General features: G+C 40.3%; 1 long non-coding RNA gene across 1 annotated transcript; it reads right to left on the bottom strand.

The window, feature by feature from the left end:
• Window positions 1-241: 241 nt before the first annotated feature.
• Window positions 242-4771, bottom strand: LOC120863509. The gene is made up of 3 exons (XR_005721014.1): window positions 4685-4771; window positions 995-1108; window positions 242-510 (listed from the first exon to the last, which is right to left on the bottom strand). It is a non-coding gene; the product is annotated as an uncharacterized LOC120863509 (long non-coding RNA).
• Between the last annotated feature and the right edge of the window lie 759 nt (window positions 4772-5530).

Genomic DNA, 5530 nt, shown 5'->3' on the forward strand with positions numbered 1-5530 from the left:
AATATTCATCAACCATAATATGGACCAATATTGTGGAATATTTATTCAGTGCAACACTACAGAGCAATGAGAAGAAATGAATGTCTGCTCCATGCAAGAGCATGGATAAATCTCTCAAGTAAGCATATGGTTGAGTAAAAGAAGCCAGACACCAAGGAGCACATACTGCACAATCTGTATAATTCTATTTATATAGATTCAGAAACATTTATCATAATAGAAGGCAAAAGAGCAGCTCTTTTTGAATGGAATGGGGATCCATCTGGATGGCTGAAAATGTTCTATATTTTTATTTGCGTGGTGGTTAGGACAATGATTTCACTTTAAAAAAGTCAATCTATAGCAATAGAAGTCCAAATAGTGAAAATAATGAATTTGAAGGGTCCCAGGAAGCTTCTTGGGGCTGGTGATCTTGATCTAGATGGTGACTCCATGGGGGCCATTCGCCTTTTAAACATTCATCAAACTGCTCACTTAGGTTTTCTGACCCTTCAAGTGTGGATTTTTTACCTCAGTAAAACTTTACTCTAAAAAAATTTCTGTATTTGAGAGAGAGAAGGCAGTTAAATCCCTGAATAATATGATCTGACCATCTTCATTGGTGATAACAGTAAAAGAAAACATTTATAGTGTGTGTAATATGTGACAGGCACACCCCACATACTTTATATGGATGTTCTCATTTAATTCTCACATGTGTTATGAGGATTGGTCCTAGTATTAGCCCCAGTTTACAGATGCAGAAACTGAGGCTTAGCAAGATAAGGGGCTTGCCCAGAGCTCCCCATTAGATATAGCAGACCTAGGCTGTCAGCCCTGGCAGACGGTCAGATGGAAAAATGGGATTCAAATAATGTTTCTTTAAAAAGAAGGAAAAAGACAGGAGTGTGTGTCCCCAGTGACCTGGTCATTCATGCACTCTGAAAGCTGCCCACTGTCCACCTGCCCACCCAGCAGATTCACTCTCAGCCTCTCAGGCCCAACAGAAGGATACTGTGAACTGGCTTTTTCTCTGCACGTTGTCAGCCTCCAGGACTGAGGAGGAGCGGCTTGTTTACCTTGGATCACAGGGAATTTCTGTGGCTGGCACTCACTGGATTTCCTGTAACTGGAAAAGAGTGATGTCATGGTGTTGGACCAGGGTGGAAAACAGGCCTCGCTGTGAGAAATGTGTGAAATTCCCCCTCTATCCTGCCAGGCCCCAGACAGGCCCTCGTGGCTCTACTGTGAGTCTCAGCCACACACACCTTGTCACACGCTCTCTCCAAGACCCCCGAGACTGCCCTTCTGCAAGCCCCATGACTGAAAGGATGAAGGCTGGGGCCATTCTCAGGCAGAACTTTCCCCAAGAACTCAGAGCAGCTCGTCCACTGCAGTCCGCTTCCCTGGTCTGATTTGGAAGGACAGATAGGGAGTTCTGCTTGAGGAGATTCTGCAGAGATCTTCTGGAGGCCTCCTGGCGAGTGACTAGATGCATTACTTTAAATACACCCCAAGGGCTTTCTAGCATTTGCTAGAATGTTCTAGCTTTTGCAGATCATGCTATCTGAACATGTGAAGAGGCAAGAGCCACATTCAGGAACAGAAACCTTCAGCTCCCCTCAGGAACATGGACATGACTTAAAAGCAGCAGGAGGAAACATGGTAACAAGTGAGGAGACCCCACCAGCCTTCAGTCACCTATCTTCCTTCCACTGCCCTCCACAGAGATTCCGTGCCATCCTGCTCTTCTCAGAAACGTCTCAATGTACATTTACTGATATTTTTAGAAAAATCACCAGCACACAAAAATTCCCCTCAGCCAGTATTTTTCCTCTGGGTTCCCTGCATTTATACTCCATTGACTCATTCTTATAATTGATCCACTCATACTTTTTATTAATCCATTCATTGGCTTTCTCTCTCATGTACCATATAAATATACCTACTATGCACTCTAGGAACTCAGCTGTGAAAAAGAGACATTCTTCTCTTTCCTGAGACACACAATTAAATGTTCCCAACTCAGTTTTATATATTATCTTATACCTAGATAACACTTATTGAGTACTTACTGTATGCTAGGTACTGTCCTAGCCATTTTACATATATTATCTAATCCTTGCAATACTCCAGGACAATTGCCATTTTATAGATCAGGAAACTGAAACAGAAGAATGAAAAGTAGTTCTTTAGGCCTTCTCCCTAATAAGTTACACAGCTGGGATCTAAGCCAAGAGGTCTTTTTCTACCAACTTTTTCTTCCATTCAGCTCAGCTCAGTCATGTCCAACTCTCTGCAACCCCATGGACTGTAGCACGCCAGGCTTCCCTGTCCTTCATTCACTATCTCCCAAAGTTTGCTCAGACTCATGTCCACTGAGTCAGTGACGCCATCTAACTATCTCATACTCTGTTGCCTCTCTCCTGCCCTCAGTCTCTCCCAGCATCAGGGTCTTTTCCAGTGAGTCAGCTCTTCGCATCAGGTGGCCAAAGTATTGGAACTTTAGCATCAGTCATTCCAGTGAATATTCAGGATTGATTTCCTTTTGGATTGACTGGGTTAATCTCCTTCTGTCCAACGGACTCGACCACCACAATTTGAATGCATCAATTCTTTGGCTCTCAGCTTTTTTTATGGTCCAACTCTCACATCTTCGTGCTTCCCTTGTGGCCCAGCTGGTAAAGAATCCATCTGCAATGCAGGAGACCTGGGTTCGATCCCTGGGTTGGGAAGATCCCCTGGAGAAGGGAAAGACTACTCACTACAGTACTCTGGCCTGGAGAATTCCAACAGTCCATGGGGTTGCAAAGAGTTGCACATGACTGAGTGACTTTCACTTTCACTTTTCTCACATCTGTACATGACTACTTGAAAAACCACAGCTTTGACTATATGGACCTTTGTCAGCAAAGTAATGTCTCTGCTTTTTAATACTCTATCTAAGTTTGTCACAGCTTTTCTTCCAAGGAGCAAGTGTCTTTTAATTTCATGATACAGCCACAGTCTGTGGTGATTTTGGAGCCCAAGAAAATAAAATCTATCTTTGTTGCCAAATTTTCTCCATCTATTTGCTATGAAATGATGGATAACATGATCTTAGTTTTTTGACTGTTGAGTTTTAAGTCAGCTTTTTCACTCTCCTCTTTCACCTTCATCAAGAGGCTCTTCAGTTCTTCACTTTCTGCCATTAAAATGGTATCATCTGCATATCTGAGGTTGTTGATATTTCTTCTGTCAGTCTTGATTCCAGCTTGTGAGTCATGCAGCCTGGCATTTTGCGTGATGTACTCTACATATAAGTTAAATAAGCAGAGTGACTATATACAGCCTTGTCATATTTCTTTCCCAATTTAGAACCAGTCTGTTGTTCCACGTCTGGTTCTAACTGTTGCTTCTTGATCTGCATATAGGTTTCTCAGGAGACAAGTGAAGTGGTCTGTTATTCCCATCTCTTTAAGAATTTTCCACACTTTATTGTGATCCACACAATTGAAGTCTTTACCATAGTCAATGAAGCAGAAATAGATGTTTTTCTTGAATTCGTTTGCTTTTTCTGTGATCCAGTGGATGTTGACAATTTGATCTCTGGTTTCTCTGCCTTTTCTAAATCCAGCTTGAACACCTAGAAGTTTTTGGTTTATGTACTGTTGGAGCCTAGCTTGAAGGATTTTGAGCATTACCTTATTAGCATGCGAGATGAGCGCAATTGTGCGGTAGTTTGAACATTCTTTGGCATTGCTGTTCTTTGGAATTGGAATGAGAATTGACCTTTTCCAGTCCTGTGGCCACTGCTGAGTTTTCCAAATTTGCTGGCATAAAATATTACAGAAAAACATCTTTCTGTAAGATGTTACAGAAAAACCCGAATGAAAGTTTTGGCCAAGCCAAATGTAGATGACTAGAGAAAAATCTGAAAGTCTAACCAAATGTCAATCAAAGTTATATTGTTGTTTGGCAACCTAAATGTCCATCAGTAGATGAATGAATAAAGAAGGTATAGTGCATATAAACAATTGAATACTACTCAGCCATAAAAAGAATGAAATAATGCTATTTGCAGCAACATGGACGAACCTAGAATTATCATACTAAGTGAAGTAAGTCAGACAAAGACAAATACCATATGATTCCATTTACATGTGGAATCTAAAATATGACACAAATGAACTTACCTATGAAACAGATACAGACTCACAAACATAGAAAGCAAACTTGTGGTTGTCAAGGGGGAGGGGGAGGGAAGAATTGGAAGTTTGGGATTAACAGATGCAAGCCATCATATATAAGATGGATAAACAATAAGGTCTTACTGTGTAACACATGGGGCTATATTCAATATCCTGTGATAAACCATAATGGAAGAGAATGTGAAAAAGAATATATGGATAACTGAATCACTTCGCTATACAGTAGAAATTAACACAACATTGTAAATCAGCTATACTTCAATGAAATAAATTTTTTAAGTTATATTTTTGTTTGGAAGTAGAGAGAAAGTAGAATGACTAGTGACTTGTATTTTATTCTTGCCATATATTTTATATTCTGATTCATTGTCTCTCTCTCCCCTAGCCCCTGGCACTCCCTCCCTCTCCCCACCTATCTCTGTCTAGTTCTATTTTACTTGTATAATGAGAAAAAATTGATAAGGTTATAAAGCTTTGAAGTAGATTTGAAGGAGTGAAGCAGTGGAGGTGGTGACTTGGTGGGATAGGAGCTTGTTATTTGTGTTGAGGTCTGACAGATGAAGACATCTTCCCCTAAGTACTACACAAGAGGTAGATTCATCTTGACTTTAGGATTCTTTCAGCTTCTCTGTCCAGCCATAAACCTTTTTAGTGACACTGCCTGGTATTTGCAAATAGGAAGATTCTAAGTAGGTAGAATTTTTAGTGACCATGCTAGCTGTGTGAGAACAGTGTGTGCTCTGGGAACAAACATGTTGCATAATCACCAGCCCAGAGAAGGTTAACTGCACAAAAATACCTGCTTCGGAGTAAGGCTTGGTGTCAACTCAGTCACTGTGACAACTTACCAGTGACCTGGGCTACAGATGCCTCCTTGCCCCAGCTATCACCCTGTTTTGCAGTCAACAGTTACCAAACAGCCATTCTTATTTCAGTGACATTCTCTTATTCCAATGTTAGTAAGCTTATTTACAACAGTAAAGGATGTGTGCTGTTTCATTTGCTCAGAGGAAAGGATCCATAATTCAACTTTCCTATTGTTGCAAGTATTTAGCCCTTTAGATCATTTAATTTTCAGAGCAATGCATGAAGTAAAATATGACCATCCCCATCTTACAGATGAAGGAACTGAACTTCAGAAAGCTTCATAAATAACTCATTATATAGCAGTTTTCCATGAGATGATCTGATAATTAAAAAAAAAAAAACCTTTTAAAAAATAGATGAACTTAAGAAAAGCGTTGGTACAAAATATTGTGGATATTGAAAATTAAGCTTGGGAGAGGACACCCTTTCTTTTGAGAATTCACTTTGTTTTCATGAAGTAGACCTGAAACCCTATATGGTTACCTGGTTTTGGA

This window comes from Oryx dammah, unplaced genomic scaffold, assembly GCF_014754425.2.
Source record: "Oryx dammah isolate SB20612 unplaced genomic scaffold, SCBI_Odam_1.1 HiC_scaffold_5, whole genome shotgun sequence".
Classification (NCBI taxonomy): domain Eukaryota; kingdom Metazoa; phylum Chordata; class Mammalia; order Artiodactyla; family Bovidae; genus Oryx; species Oryx dammah.